This window comes from Panthera leo, chromosome C2, assembly GCF_018350215.1.
Source record: "Panthera leo isolate Ple1 chromosome C2, P.leo_Ple1_pat1.1, whole genome shotgun sequence".
Classification (NCBI taxonomy): domain Eukaryota; kingdom Metazoa; phylum Chordata; class Mammalia; order Carnivora; family Felidae; genus Panthera; species Panthera leo.
This window is the reverse complement of record NC_056687.1, coordinates 50857501-50875000: the sequence shown is the minus strand read 5'-3', so window position 1 is coordinate 50875000 and position 17500 is coordinate 50857501. Positions and strand designations below refer to the sequence as shown.

The 17500-nt window shown below is 34.3% G+C and overlaps 1 pseudogene; it reads left to right on the top strand.

Moving 5' to 3' along the window:
* Positions 1-13337, top strand: part of LOC122229262 — a 105636-nt pseudogene extending 92299 nt beyond the window's left edge.
* Positions 13338-17500: the final 4163 nt, after the last annotated feature.

Here is a 17500-nt window from a genome sequence, read left to right as displayed (position 1 = left end):
CAGATGATGCTATCATCAATTATGCAATTAGCATTACCCGGACACATTGGTACTTTCTCAGTGGACTCTGTGTACAAAGTGGAAAGTGGTCATGGTAGCAGAGATGGAACTTACTCATGAGCTCAGTAATACAGATTACCTGTCACTGAGTCTGACTGGTTTAATGTATTGCTAAATGTCTACCCAATATACAGTTCAGGGCAACATTAAACTTTGAAATAATTCTTCTGCAGTGGGGGAACCAGTCTGGTACCTTATATCAGGTAGATTATATTGGATCTATTAAAACATAGAAAATGAGTCAGAATCGGGCCCATTCAAGACCTACTGTTCAAAATCTGCAGTCTGACAAACTCCCCATACTTTTAAGTTGGAGAAGCTGTGGCCAGTGGGATATTTATGAGTAAAATGACATTTCATCATATAGGTGACACACATTAATGTTGTGCACACTGGACCACATTGAGTGATATCATGGATGCAAAACAAAAATAAACATTTTTTTAAACACACATTGAAGCTCCAAGGTGCCAGTTATAGGGATTCTTATGATGGCAATGAAAGTGATGATGATGATAATAAGATATTTTCAAAATTTAGTGTAAATGCATATTATCTGAAAATTTTGTTAGAATTCAGTAAGCTGGGATAGGACCTGAAGTTAATAATTTTTAAAAGCTTCCAAGTAATATTACTGTCTATAGTCCAGAGGCCGTACTTTAAACAGCAAGGATGGCGGTGATAAAATGCTGATTATTTCAGTTATGAGTACGTGGAAATCTAACTTGCCCTAGTGCATAACAAATTTTGTACTTTATTAATATACTTTCTCATGATTCAAACAAATATTTGCTCATGATTTAAAAAGCAACTCATAATAAAATATTTTACAATTATTATCAGTGATTTTTAAAAACCATTATGGAAATGTTACTGTAATCAGCATATATTAAACTCATGTCAGAAAATCACCATTCTAACTGGGTTTATTCATGGAAACAATGATGAGCTTATCCTCACATTAATTAAGTACAATAGCCTACATAATTCAATATTGACAAGAATTAACCATGCAAAAACAGGAAAAGGGCAAAGCTATAAATTTAGTTTATCCATCCAAGCCTTGTCCTCATATAAATGCTGTTACAATATTGAACCATTTTAGCTTTGATATTTCATCTCAGTGATGTGGACTTTTTATACCAATTTGCCCATTTTATTGAGTAAATATTTTATGCTTTTGGGGCTGAGGGACAATAAATTGTCATATTTTGTTGTTCATTTTCCTGATAATAATTCCTTACTTGGGGTGTGTTCTTGGAAAATAGACCGCTATCAGAGCATCAGAGGCTATTTAGAAAATTGCATCTCTGAGCAGTGCTTCTTAACTTTATAAAAGCCTAACAAAAATATAATGGCCATAATACTCTGGGCTCTGAATTAGAGCAGAGTTTCAGTGAACCCATAAATAGACCATTTCAATAAGTTTATTCCAAAATAAATTCCTGGGAAATTGCTGCATTATAGAGACAAATATCAGAAAGATTTTTTCAATGAATCAAATAATTAACCGCCTAAAAATTAAACTGAACATCTTTAATTCTATATCAAAATCCATATAAGTCACTGTATATCAAAAATTAATTGGTTCATAGTATTTATTAATACCCAAGAAAACAAAGAATTATAAATACTCTCTGACCATTTCTTTTTAAAGAGAAGCTGTAGAGAAATAAACATTTAAATAGTAATACCAGCTTGAAAATAATGTCACGATAATAGAATTCAGAGAAATGAGAGACAGCTATGGGCCAAAACCATTAGGGAAGAAGATTAGATTCAACTGAGCTGTTAAAAAAAAAAAAAAAAAAAAATTCACTGGGTAAACAATTTGGAGTGTGTGTGTGTGTGTGTGTGTGTGTGTGTGTGTGTGTATGTGTGTGTATTTTAAATGGATAGAGCATTGAAAGCCTAGCATATTCCATACTTTGGGCTAAATGTTGGGCATATAATGATTAACAAGATCTGATCCCACTAATTCAGGCACAATGATTTATTATATTTTTTGGTAAGAGAAGTGTTATGATGGAGGCAATGAACAAGATCTCGTTGAGTTGTGAGTCATTGTGTCTGTTATGCTGAAGGAATTCAGTGTGGTTATATATTTTGGCTAAATGATATTGGATAAAAAATTGGCTAAAATGAAAGGTTAATACATAAATATGGGGGGGATAAAGTAGGCAAGATTGGTTGGGGTCACATTTTTGGAGGGTATGTTATATATTGGCTAAAATGAAATGTTAATACGTAAATATTGGGGGATACAGTAGGCAAGATTGGTTGGAGTCAGATTTTGGAGGGTATGTTACAGTTTTATTTTTCTCTTGTATCTTTTTTGTTTTTTGTTTTGTTTTTCTCTTTTTGGGATAACAAATGTTATGCAGAATTATTCTGAGATAGGTTTGGCTGTATGTGTACCTGTGTGTGTTAAAAAATGTAAAATTTACTATATTAACCAGTTTTAACTGTATGACTCAGTAGTGTTAAGTATATTCATGTTATTATGAAATATATCTTCAGAACTTTTTTGCCTTGAATAATTGAAACTTAATGTTTACTGAGTAGCAGCTCCCTTTTCTCCCCCTTCCATATCCCCTCTATGAATTTGACTATTTTAGATACCTTACATAAGTGAAATCATGCAGTGTGTGTTCCTCTGTGACTGGTTTATTTCACTTGGCATAATATCTTTCAAGTTCATTCATATTTTCTTCCTCTTTTTTTAAAGCTGAGTAACATTCCATGGTATGTATTACCACATTTTCTTTATCCATTAATCTGCTAATGACTATTTAGGTTGTTTTTATGTCTTGACTATTGTGAATAATGTTGCAGTGAACTTGAGAATGTTAATATCTCTCTGAGATTTTGTTTTGAATTCTTTTGGATGTATACCCAAAGGTGGAATTGCTTAAGCATATTGTAGCTCTATTTTTACGTTTTTGAGGAATCTCCATATTGTTTTCTATAGCAGTTGCAACATTTTACAATCCCACCAACAGTGCACAAGGGTTCGGATTTCTTCACATCCCTGCCAAAACTTATTTTTCCTTTTATCCTTCTTTTCTCTCTCTCTCCCTTCCTTGCTTGCTTCCTTCCTTCCTTCCTTCCTTCCTCTCTCCCCCACCCTCTCTCTTTCCCTCCCTTTCTCCCTTCCCTTCCCCTTCCCTTCTTTCCCTTCCCTTCTTCTTTGCCTCCCTCTCCCCTTCCTTTCCTTTCCTTTCCTTTCAGTAACCATACTGATGGGCATGAGATGATATTTCATTGTGGTTTTGATTTCCCTAATGATTAATGATTATGATTATCTTTTCATGTGCATATCAGTCATTTGTAAATCATCTGTGGAGAAATGTCAGTTCAAGTCCTTTGACCATTTTTTAATCAGGTTATTTGATTTTTTAGTTGTTGAGTTGTAGGTGTTCTTTATTCCAGATATTAACCCTTTATCAAATATGTGAATTATAAATATTTTCTCTCATTCTATACATTCTATAGGGTGCCTTTTCATTCTGTTGATTATATCCTTTGATTTGCTAGGATATGACATTTATATGGTAGCTCAACTCCCATATACACAGGACATAACAATGTATAGGAAAGATCTTGCAATTATACTGCACAATTACCCACTGTGTAGCTATCCATTACTCCAGAACAATGATGTTCAAAAGTTTACATACAGAGAAAGATCTTGAAAAATGAAGATTTTGATTAAGTTTGATTAAGTTTGATTGAGTTTCTGCATTTTTAGCAAGCTCTCAGGTGATGCCAGTACAGTTAATCCTATGACCATACTTTGAATAGCAAGATTTTCTAAAATAGTTGACTTAAAGTTTTTATTCATATGAATTTTAATATTCAATGTGAGTGAAAATGATAATGGAAAGCATAATTTTAAGTTCTGTAGCCTTTTACATGTGCTATCATTTTATGGATTAAAAGACATTCATATTTCAACTTGGACTTGAAGATGAGAGACCCAATATCAAACTCCTTCATGAAACTGGTGTGTTGGTGAATGATGTGTTCATTCACTATAATACTCTGCAGGTTCATCCAAGCTGTGTGTATCACTAGACAGTTCTTTTTCATTGCTGAGTGATATTCTATGGTATGTGTGAGCCACAGTTTATTTAATATTCAGCTATTGAAGTCATCTGAGCTGATTATAGTTTAAGTTACAAACAAAGCTACTAAAAACATTTCTGTATACATTTTTGTGTGAACATAAGCTTTTTCTAGGATAAATGTCCAAGAGTGAGATTGCTGGGTCATGTTGTAATTACATGTTTAGTTTTCTCAGAAACTGCCAAACTTTTTCACAATGTAAAATTTTCAGGCTTTATATTTTATATTCTTACTGACAATGTATGAATGATCCACTTTCTCCACATCCTAGACAGTATTTGGTGTTGTCATTACTTTTTATTTGGCCGTTCTGATGGGTGTGTGTTGATATCCTCTGTGGTTTTAATTTGCATTTCCCAAATGGCTAATGATGTCATACACCTTTTTATGTGTTTACTTGCCATTTGTGTAACCTCTTTAGTGAAAAGTCTGTTCTTATCTTTTGCTCATTTTCTAATTGGGTTATTTTTTAGCTGTGTAGTTTTGAGACTTCTTTATATATTCTGGCTTCTGGTTCTTTGTCAGATTTGTAACTTGCAAATATTTTCTTCCACTTTACATGGATTTCTGTAAAGCAAAACTTTTCATGAGGTCTAATTTATCAGGTTTTCATTTTATGGATTATGCATTTGTGTCAACTTTAAAAACTTTTGCCATATGCCAGTGATTTATCATCATTCATTACTTATAGTTATACATTTTGTATTTATCTTCATTACTCATTTGAGTACATTTTGTATAAGATGCAAGATTTAGGTTGAGGGTTTTATTTATTTATTTTTTGTTTTTTGTTTTATTTTTTGTTGTTTTTGTTTTTTGCCTATGAATACCCAGTTGTTCCAATACAATTTGTTGAAAAGGCTAACCTTCCTCCATTAAATTACTTTTATTAGTTTGTGAAAACTCAGCTGAGTTTATTTGTGTGAGTCTTTTTTGTGTTATTATTTTCCATTGATCTGTGTACCTAATCCTTCACCAATATCTTATTGTCTCAATTGCTATACCTATAAAGTAAGCTTTAATTTCAGATAGAGACTCTTTTTACTTTCTTTTTATTTATTTATTATTTTATTTATTATATATATTATTTATTTATTATTTAATTATTACAGATCCTGTGCCTTTCCATATAAATTGTAAAATAAGCTTATAAATGGATACAAAAATCTTGTGGAATTCTGGTGTGTATTGGATTAAACCTATAGTCAATCTGGAAAGAACTGTCACTTTTCCTATGTTGAATCTTTCCATACACAGACATGGTTTATTCTCCTTTTACTTAGGTCTTGTTGATTTCTTTTATTAACATTTTATAATTCACACATAAAGACTCTAAACATGTTCTATCAAATATAAACTTAAGTATTTCTTTTCTTTGGCATGATTATAAATAACATTTTATCATTTATGTGATTGTTTTTTCTGTGTCCCTTTTATATGCTGCAATTTAGCTGAACTTATTACTTCTAGGAGCTTTTTTTTTTATTATTAATTTTTTATGTATACAATGACACCATCTGCAAATACAAAGTTTGGTTTTGTTTGTTTGTTTGTTTTTCCTGTCCTATCACCATGGCTCCTATTTCTTTAGCTTTACTTCTGTGGCTAGAAATTCTAGTACTTTGTGGAATAAGATTGGTGAGAGCAGGCATTCTTGTTTTGTCCTCAATCTTTAGAGGATATCGTTCAGTCATACACCATTAAATACAATATCAGCCATAGGTTTTCTGTAGATATTCTTTATTAGGTTGAGGATATTCCCTTAATTCCTAGTTTTTTGGGCATTTTTTTTTCTTTTTTAAAGTAGGCTTCACACCCAGCACTGAGCCTAATGTAGGGCTTGAACACAGAACTTCGAGATCTGGATCAAGATGTTGATAGGGTAGGATTGCATTGATTTATTTTCAGATATTGAACAAGCCTTGCATGCTTATAATAAATTTCACTTTGTCATGTTGTATAATTATTTTTTATACATTTTAGGTTGGGTTTGCTTACATTTTGTTGAGAATTTTTGTGTCTATGTTTATGAGAGATAGTGCCCTAGCATTTTCCTTCTTCCTCCTTCTCTCTCTTTTTTCTTTCTTTCTTTCTTTCTTTCTTTCTTTCTTTCTTTCTTTCTTTTATATTTTATTTGCCTGGTTGTGATATCAGGGAGCTACTAGCATCATTAAATTACTTGGGAAGATTTTTTCATCTTTAATATTCTGGAAGAGATTGTTTAAGAATTAGTGTTAATTCTTTTTGCTCTTCAGTTTGGCAAGTTTTTATTGATCTAACTTTAAGCTTACTGATTCTTTCTTTGGCCTTGTTGAGTCTAGTGATGAGTCCATCAAAGGCATTCTTTATTTGTGTTACAGTGTCTCTGTAGTGTTTCTGGATGTGTCTATTACTCTAGATTTCCAGGTAGCAGTTTTCCCTACAACCTCAGTCCTCTGATGCATCCAAGATGGAGGAACTTCTGGGTACTTTTCAGGTCAAAATCAAAGTCCTTATTTTTTTAAAAAATTGAGTGTAAAAAATTTGGTAATAAAATATATATAATTTATTCATTTTTAATATATCCTATAATTAATTTTTAGTAGATATAGGATAGACAGTTTTATTCAAACAAAAAGTTTGATAGGAATGTCCTAGAAAACACAACATGAATAGTCATTGTAAGCTTTCAAAATAATTTAATCAGTCAAATGCACAGAACTAATCCAAAATTGTTTTCTGAACTTTCTCAAAACTAATTAACAATATAATCTGTATAACCTAGTACAGTGTTTAGTTAAATATTGAATAATACCATCTGCTTCATGTGTGTGCTAATTTATAAATTCCTTGGAAGATGAGATATGTTTATACATTATGTATATCATTTAAAACAACCAAATATTTCCAAACACATCATATGTTCCATAAAATACTGTGAAAATAGATTACGAGGTGATATACCCAAGTATGTGTCTGTTGAATGTTGGAGAAAGCAATCATATTCTTTCTATTTTGTCTTTTATCTGTTCTCTCAAAATATACTTGATTCTTACCCAATTATTAGAATGCTGTTTTGTAAAACATCACAGTTTTAGCTTTGCACAAGGATATCAGTGGTTTATGTATACATTTTAATGGTGCATTTCTTTATACTTGTATATTTTGCTCTATGTTGACATTATTTATCATATTTGAATATTGATTTGTTACATATATTCTGTGTAAAAAAACACTTGGTCATTCATTAAATTTTTCATTCAATTTCATATATCATGAAAGGTAATGATTTTATATGCTGAGTTACTGATTGTAATTTATTTATAGTTATATGTGCAAGGGTTCAGAATGAATTGTCCCAAGATATGTCACTTTGGCATGAAAATTATTTTGAGCTGAAAATTATCAAGGCCCAAAAAATTCGTGAAGAAATTTTGACCTTCCCCCAACTGGCTAAAATAATTTAGATAGAGTATCTGCTCCAGAAAGGGAGCTATCACCATAGAGACTTACATTATAATATGAAGTAGGTGTAGTAGACAGAGAGGAATTTAGCAAAGTCTGTTTGTTAAAATTCTTGTTTCATTGTTTCTGTTAGGCCCAGCTAACAATTGTTTAACAAAGATTTCCTCTTTTTAATCTTCCTGTGAATCACTTTCTTTCCCTTTGAAGTCCCAGACCCCTACCTACTTCTTATTTCAGAATGACATATACACCTCATTTTGCCTGGCTAATTGGTTTGTACAATGCAAGGCTATTGAATGTAAACATGAAATATCTGCCTTGTTAAGTATAATAGACAGTTTCTATTATCAGGTACTTGTGACACTTTCAGCTTTGATATTTTCTCTTTTGAAAGGAAGATAATATTCTTAATTTGTTCCTTGGAAATATTTATTCTGATTACCAAAGCTAATTAAATAATTATAAATATTTGTAATGGCTCTTTAAGCTTAGAAAGCAAAAGTATTATTAGTTGTGCATTATAGCATAACCAGGTTTATGTCCATGAAAATGGACGTTTTCAGAAAATGAACCATATTTAACATTTAGTACAAGTAATGTGACAGTTTTTAAAGAAATGAAGAAAGAGCTAAAAAAAATTACCTTGTAGTTCAACAAATATTTATGGAGCATTCATTACATAGAAGGTAATAGATTAACTGCTGTGGAAATTTATAGTGATAAACCAGTCATGGACCATAAAGTAGGGAAAGATGATGGAAGGAAAATGCTCTTGACTAAGTACCTATTAAAATAGGGTGTATACTGTTAGATGCTTTGCATAAATGTTTTTGTATTGTTTTTGTTTTTGCTTACGTATAACAATAGTTCAAGTAAATAAACACTCCCATGTTTGTTAGTTGATAAATATTTGTTAACTAAACAGATTTTAAGGAATAAAACACTTTTATCAAATAATGACAGGCAGAATTTTAGGTGCATTCACAGGAGGGAAAGTTTGCTTCCAGAACAGGTGTGAATTCTAGGAACACTTAAGAGGTGAGTTGGCACTCTAAATAGTCTCTGAGAGATATGTAGGATTTGCACATATCTTGACGGAGAGACAGCCATTCCAGTAATTAATGGAAGAGTGATTGCACTATAGTGATTAGTTTGATTTGCCTGAAAAGTGAAGTCTTTGGAATACTGGGCAATATTGATGAACAAGTAGGTTTGTATCACTGTTTTGAAACAGTTGATTCAGCTTAAGTGTTTCAATTCTAAGTTGTAGGAAAGTGAAGCCCCTGGAATATTTCAGCTGAGATGAGCCAAGAACACAATTGTGTGTCAGGGTGTTGGGTCTAGCAATGTGTGGGAAATGAACTAAGTCAGGAAGTGGCTGGAAGTGAGATCAGTTGAAAGATATTAAAATATCCCAGGATATAGGTAATAATGACCTGAGCTCTGATAGCCACATAGGAATGGAGAGGTGGGCCAAGGCAAGATAAATTATCAGACAGTATGTCTCAGACTCTATCTAGTCCCATTCATATCTATCCTGCTAAAATGCATGTTGGCTTTTCTTCATACAACTGTGTGTGAAGGCAAATTTGAAGTTAATAATACTCTAACTTTCCAGCATTGTTTCTTCTTTAATTTCATTATCACTATGTGGAAATTATCTTTCATTTCTCCATTTTTCTACATGTTAGCAGTGGTAAAACATAAATCAAATGACATTTTACAACAACCTAAGTATATACCACAAGCCAAGCAGCATAGTTTGCAATGATAGTGATAAAATGCAATCTATTTTATTTCATTTTATTTTATGTTATGTTATGTTATGTTATTTTATTTTATTTTATTTTATTTACGTTTACTTATCTATTTTGAGAGACAGAGAGAGAGAGAGAGAGAGAAAGGTAGAGAGAGAGAGAGGAAGAGAGAGAATCCATACTGTGAGCGTAGAGCCTGACACGGGACTCCATCCCAGGAACCATGAGATCATGATCTGAGATGAAATCAAGAGTCAGATGCTTCACTGACTGAGCACCCAGGCACCCCAGTCTCATTTTAAATCTCCTAATATGCTTGATACGGAAGCCTGGATTTATATAAAAGTGTTTTTTTGGGGGGGGGGAATGTCTGTCATTTCTAAATTCATTTTGCATTATGTTTCTAATCAGGTTCGTCACAAGTAATTTTCTTTTCTAGCCTTCTTATTCAAAATGTCTATGGTTATCATTATAAAACTTTCCTTAAAGATAATACTTTGATTCAAACATGCTAAGGGGTTATCATGAATATATAACTCAGACAAATAAAACAAATGTCAAACTCAATTTGGCAAATCGACAGTGTCTTACACAGACACAAGAGGAGTATTATCAGATTGCTCCTACTCATTGAAAAATGTCATAAGGTGTGTTACTTCTAACATGATTAATGAAAATGATATATTTGTGCCATTACAGTTTCCTGGAGTTTTAAAATTTCCTATACAAGCTGTAAAGGTGTCAAAAAAGGAAAGGAACTTGAAAAGTGATGCCCCTTTGAGTATTTTTGAAGCAATTCAGTAATATTTAGATGTTTGTAAAAGGGTGGGTTCCAGGCCTCTTTAGGATGTCTCATCCACCCTCACTTAGCTGTTTTCTCCTATACTGAACTTCTAGCGATGGGTGTAATGGAGAGGTATTGGAGAGGAAGAGAGGAATAATGGGTGTGCGGACATAATTAATCTCTTCTGCATTTTATATTTTCAATTTTTTTCCAACACTTCACAACACTTCTTTACATATATCTCATATCAAGAGAGTTGTTACAATGGTTTCAGTTTCATTAAGGGGTAAAGCAGCATAATTTTCAAGAAGATCAGTGTTATGTTAATTTTTTAACCACTGGAATCATACTCAGATGAATATATACTGAAGATGAATCATACTCAGATGAATATATATTATTATATATGTGAATATATATATATGAATATATATTATTATATATAATAAGAATTAGAAAGCTTTTGATACTTTTACTTCTTTATACAACTTCTTTATATTTTCAGGCTTCTCATACTATTTACATAGCCAGAGGATAAAATAGCATTTTCTATGTATATGTTATATATTGAGACAAAAGACATAATTACTGTATACAGTAGTGTTACTGAAGTGATCTTTGCTTCAATCTAAATTGCTTCTTAGCACTTAAGTTCAAGGGCATTTTGCTAAATGAAATAAGTCAGACATAAACAAAAATACTGTGATTTCTCTTATATGTGGATTCTAAAATAAACAAAACAAAACATCCAAAACAAACAAACAAACAAACAAACAAACAAAATATGCAAACAAAACCCAAAGTCATAGGTACAGAAAACAGATTGGTGTTTGCCACAGATGAGGGTTCGTGGGTGGAATAAATGGATGAACTACTTTTTTTATTTGTTTGTTTATTTTAGTTTAAATAAAAATATATAGTATATTTAAATCAAATTAAATATTAAGTGAAAATGTCTATCCATAAACCAAAAGAAGGACAGACTTGTTGAACTTCTTTATATCCATATGACTAAATTCTTTGCAAAGCTTATAGTAATTATACACACTGTATTTCCTATAACATATTTACCAAATTTCTTTCTTTAGTTATTTTAACAGAAATATCTTTTGTTATATTTATTCAAAGATAATTCAAGGATACTTACAATTCATTAATTATATTTTTATTACCAAACTTTTTTTCTGCCCAATTAAGCCTGATAGTCAAGCTTCTGAAGTGCCATTAATCTTATTTATAGGTGGAGGTAATAAAGTCAAATGTTTCCAAGAGTCAGGCAATAAGTAAGATGAAGGAGGTAAAATAGTATTATAGAGACATTATATGAAAACCAGAAGTCCAAAACTCATGTTCAAGCAGTCATTGCCATGTTATAATTTAGGACTAGCATTGCTTGATATACTGTTTGTTTTTTTTTCCCCCAAAGAATCCAGAAATCCAGAGCTTTATAGATGAAAAGTGAAATGTCAAGATTTTATTATTATTTTTTTAATTCAAACAAAACATGCTGTGTGTCATATCTGTCTCCTCTCACATAGGCAGCCAGTTTTTCTGGAATGTCATGGGTTACTATAATTTCTGGCAATAAAATTCATGAATACTTATGTAATGAAGGCAAACACTGGATCTGCAAACTGACAGTTACTCCTATTAAAATTTATTTTGTTGTTTGTTTTATTTTTTTCTGTTTTGTGTGTGGATGTTTGTTGTTTTTTGTTTGTTTTTGCTTTACTCTTCCTTACTTTAGTAGTCACCTATCTGTCAGGCATTATATAACCATCTTGCGTCTGACTTGATGTTAAGGACTGAAATTATGGCAGTGAACCAACAATGACACAGTTCAGCTTCTTTTTTTTAGAAAAGCTAGACAATAAATAAGTAATTAAAAATCATGGTAAGCCCTGAAAGAAAGGAGCAGGGAAGATAGCAGCTGTGGTGGCAAATGCGGTGAAGCTTCTTGATGACCAGAATTACAAAGATGCCACGAGCAATGCCATAGATATAATATCCACCTCTGTGCTGAGCCCAGTGTGTGCCTTCCTTTCTTGGACTCACAGCCTAGAGTATTCCAGAGCAACTGTTATCTCTGGATGGGAAAGAGACACCAGGGTCCAGGATTGGCCTCTGGGTACCTGTACTCCTACCCTGTCCTACATATGGCTACCATATGTACTGTGCCACCAGAAAAAGAAGTGGTTCCACCCTTGTGAGGATCCAGGACTTTTTTTTTTTAACCATCTATTAAACCCGACACAGACCAGACCCTGAAGAAAAAGGGGTTGATCTCTCAAGATGGCAGCAGTTTAGAGGCTCTATTGTGCACCAACCCCCTGGAGAAGTGAGGTGCTCTAGATCCGGAGAGGATAATGACAGCCTGGGTAAGTTTCCTGTGACTGACAGTTGAGCAGGGACGTGGATTCTAGGACCAGATGACTTCCTGGATGACCCTGATGATGAGGACTGTTAAGAAGACACTCCCAGGTGTCTGGGTAAGGGGGAAATCCAAGGGTAGAGGTGTGGACAGTGCCTACACTTCCATCCTGGGGGATCAGGACAAGCCCTGTGCCTGTGACATTTGTGGACAATGTTATAAGAACTGACCAGGCCTCAGTCACCACTCCTACTTGGCTAAGGAGCAGGGTGAGGATAAGGAAGACTCACAGCCACCCACCCCAGCTTTCTGAGATCAGAGGAGCAGAAATCCAAGAAGGGTCTGGACAGATTGGCCCTGCCCAACACTATGGTGACTTCTGCCTAGGGAACTCAAAGATCAACAAGAAGACAGGGCAGTCCAAGGAGCTGGTGTCTTGTTCTGATTGTGGCCACTCAGAGCGCCTGTCTTTCCTGAACTTCACCCTGGTGACGATGGCAGCTGTGAAGACCTGCTGCTGGCAGTGCATCTAGCACAAGTGCTGCAACATCTGCAGGACCTTGGAGACACTGTGCAGCACCTTGGAGATCACTGTGACAACTGTGATGGTGGCTACCGTATGTACTACCTCACCCCATCTGTGTCTGAGCCTCCTGAAGGAAGTTGGAGCCACAGCTTGTTTCTGGACCTGTGGAAGGAGAGAGTTTCCATCTACTGGAACCAGAACTCCTCTTGATATGCTCCCCACCCCCACTGCCTCCATACCTCTAGGGCTGTCTTTCTCTTCCTCTCTTGTTTTTCATGCCCACCTTTCCCTCTTCTTTTGCAAGTGCAGAGAACCTCAGGTAGTTGTGCTAGTCTGCTTTTGGCAGCAGGAAGCTCAGGTGGCAACTCTGCCCCCCTCTGGCCACCGGGAGATGTTGGATAATGTGCCTGTTTTTTAACTCCATGAAAAAGTCTACCTCCAAAATCCCCTTTTGTTCTTCCTAGACATGCAGCTCCTGCCCCTAACTGAATTGGGAGCCTCTGCCTCCTGCTGTGTGTATCCTGGCTTCTGGGTCACAGGGAGGCCACATAGACATCCCTTTCTTCCCTTGCATGCTCACTAGCAGCTGGGAAGATCTTCACACCCTGATCCCTCAGTTTTTTGCCTGGGGACACTGAGGTGGAGTAGTTGGCACGGGGGTGGGGGTGGGGCACTCCATGCCAGGACACTCTGGAGTGGCCTTCCCCTTGGCTGTGGGCAGGCCCTAATTCACTGTCACTTTAGAGTTGAGGTGTCTTTTTTCTTTCCTTACTTTCTTTCTGTATTCTAAACATTTGTACAAATAAATACTTTTACACGGAAAAAATCATGGTAACTGCTGAGAAAGATGTAGAAGTTCCTACCACTCTCCTCACTATACTGTGGATCGTTATTTGCTATATAGTATTCTTGGAAATCTGTTAGTACTGTTTTTGTGTCTATGCAAACTTATGTAATTAAATTTAACCAAAGTATAGGCCTCACCATTCATAGGTATGAATATTATGCTATTCAAAAAGACCCAGAAATCCCTTGAATGCTGTTCATTTTCCCAATAGCTAGTGAGAAGTGTTTTTAAATTCTTGAAAATTTTATCTTGTTGCTGGAGTCATATTTGAATTATAAAATATTTCTTGGGGGATAGTGACATTTTTTTTCCCTGAAGCCATTTGGGGATAATAAGATAATTCCCAGCCTGGTTTTGTTGTAAGCATGGTCCTCAGCCTTTCAAACATGTTATCAGATCACCTCTCCTGTCCTTTCATTTTAAGGTGCTTGAACAAAATAGTTCTCCACCAAAGTCTGTAGGGGAGTATTTGACTTGTTTGAATTAAATCTATGCCGTCAATAAGAAGCTCATATAGGGAGGAGGTGGAGTGGGGAATCAGTTCTATTTTATTCTCTTTTTTAATACTTTGCAAACCTCACCATGGTCTACAAGGATTATCTGCTTCTTAAAACACTTCTTTGCTGTTCTGAAATGTTTACTTCCAACAGGAACTTGATGGATGTTTAACATTTCTGCACATTATATTACTTTTGCTCATCCAGTTAAAATCCCAACAAGCCTGGGCTTGACATTGAGTTGGAGGTACTATCACAGCTTTCTGTTCTCCTTATAAAAAGTGAGTTCATTATGTTTTGTCAAATGTTCTATGTCAGTGCTGTCCTCATTAATGCTGTGCCTTCTTGGTGACTCTGTAACAGTTCAAATTGCTTTAAAAAGTTACTCTTAAGAATGCCAAAAAGGAAAGGAATTCATATATCTTTATGTCTCTCATTTTGGATGGTATATATTATTGTTTCCCTAGGGAGGCAAGCAAACAAACAAATATTGCAACATGAAGTGAGGAGTGAGTTTGCCATTATAGGCCACTAGGTTATCTTGGTTAAATTCTCTAATTTGTCTGAATCTTAGTTTACTTCCCTGTAAGGTGAACACAATAAAATGTATTGACTTGTTGAAGTTGATGCCATTTTAAAATGTGTGTGGAAATATTTTTTATAAAAATACTGAATTAAGTATCAGGGAATATTGAAATATTCCTATATGTTTTTATTAACTCCTTTACTCTCTGAAAATGAAGGCTTGGGTATGGGGCAGTAGGAGATCAAGTTGAATATATATATGCCAAATATATATATCAGAAAGATACTGAAATTACATATTATCAGCTTTCCCATGTCACAGATTCAGTTGTCTCTAAGGGATCTTCTGACATAAGCTAGTTTACCATAAATGTTTTGGTGTCTTTTCGTCTCATCTTTGACTCCTAGGGCACAGAGAAGCCTAATACCAATGGCATTTAGAAGAAACCCTAAGACATTGAGTATCACTTAAGATGATAGAACAGCTATTCTGCCTGAATTGTAAAATGTCAACTCACATGTTCTTCATTGGTATATATTCAAGAATATATAAATTGGTATATCTTCATTGGTGTATATGTATTTAAAAAAAAAAAGACTAGAACTAGAAATAGTGACAGGTCTTGGTATTATGTTCAATAGCAGAGCACTTCTCAGATAATACACATTCACTTGATTGGCTGTTGCTGTCTGATGACACTGTGGACATCTCTGGGCTTTCAGAACTGTACTGTAGAAAGTCAGTCAGGACCCCACCAACAATTGGAGATCTTTGTGTTTTCACTGTACCTTATTTCTTCTTCAATGCATGCTAAAAGAGCTCACTAGAAACCATTAGTACATGATTCCATTCTTCAACAGGGATAGCCATTTCCAAATTAATTATTGATATTTTTGTTTGAGACGTATTTTCCATCAGTGGTTTATATGGAACGATTCTATCCTAAGTAGTATAGTCAGTCTGACATAGATCACAACAAGGGGAAAGTTAGTAGTTTTCTACTGTGGCATCATGTTCAGCTGTATCAATTCAACATTTTAGAAAATGGCACAGCTTCAATTTTCAGAATAAAAATAAAAAATAAGAGTAAGGAAAGGGAATCTCTATAATATCTGAGCATTATTTGACTGTTGTTCTTTTTGTGATGTATTCTTTCAGTGCTTAATCTGTGCCCAGTCCAAGACTCAGTGTTGTGCAAAGTTCGGGGCGGGGGATAAGAGGAAAGAAAAGAAAGCAGAGTTCTTTCTTAATATGATTAACAGATTCCAATTTTATTTTATTTTGGCTAATATTTTTTGTTTCATTTTCCATTTGCATAACTCAAAGCTAGGCTTTTTGAATTTTCATCCTTGGCAGTGGAGTAAAAGTAAAACAAAGAACAGAAGGTGACATCATCAAAAGAAACTCTGGGAATTGCAGAAATAGGTTAAGTGGAAGCAAGTGCTTCTGCTATAAAGTTAATATTTTGTTAATGTACTTTTCAAAGACTGAGATACTGTGATAGTGCAAGCAGTTCATAGTCATACACTATTCAAATGTGTGTGTCTGTGTACATTAATTTTTGACAGTAAGAAATATCACAGCGCTCTTTCAATTACTGGGGTTTTCTTTCACTTGGATGTGTCCAGCAGCTCGAATCAATCCAAAGTTTCAGTTGCTTGAATGCCCCAGATCTCTTTCTTGAGCAGAGAATCAGCATGTACCTGAAGCTCACTGCTCTCCAAATCTCCGTGTCCTACACCTCCTCCTTCCTCTCTCATTTCTGATGTAGGACCTGACTAACAAACTTTATTACTGAGAAAAGGAGGGAGCAGTTAACTAAACATATAGACAATTGCTCAAGTGCTGTGAGAAAAGATAATCATGATCTTCTCAAGCACTTGAAAGAGTAATTATTTGGACAAGTGCAGCACTGAGGTGGAGAGGTTTTGTGCAATCCAGTGCAAATAACCAGGGACAGGCAGGGACCAAGTCTAAATCCAAGTGCATTATAAATATTTTTAGGTAGGCTGCCCTTGATGAGTGTCTTCATCTCATCTTCAGTGCCCCTAGGCAACTTCCTGTCATTTAGTTGGTTAAATGGAATTTAAATAACTAGTTAAATAGAATAAGGACTTTTAAAAGCTTGAAAGTTTATAGAGATAAACTAGTCCATTCTCAGAGTGAGCCTTAAACCATAATTTTCCTTTCCTGTTCTTGCAATCTTTTGTTTGCACAAAGTTTTCTTAATTTTTTCTAACCTTTCCTGTGACTCAGGTGGGTACAGATTAAGCACTGTATGAATTCAGTGAAGGTGAGTGCGATTTTCATTTTTTTCTTACAATTATTGTTTGCTTCATTGAATAGTTATCGAATGATTGGTTCACCACCTTGATAGGAAAATGGTGTTCACACACCTATAACTTGAGGCTGCAGAAACAGCCAGTAAAGGCGACTAGAAGAAAAAATGGAAAATCTCCTACTGAATGGTGGTAAAAGAAGTCTAGATTGATTTAAAAATATCTGAGTGAAAAAATAAGAAAATAAAAATAAAAAATATCTGAATGAGGTAATATAGTGT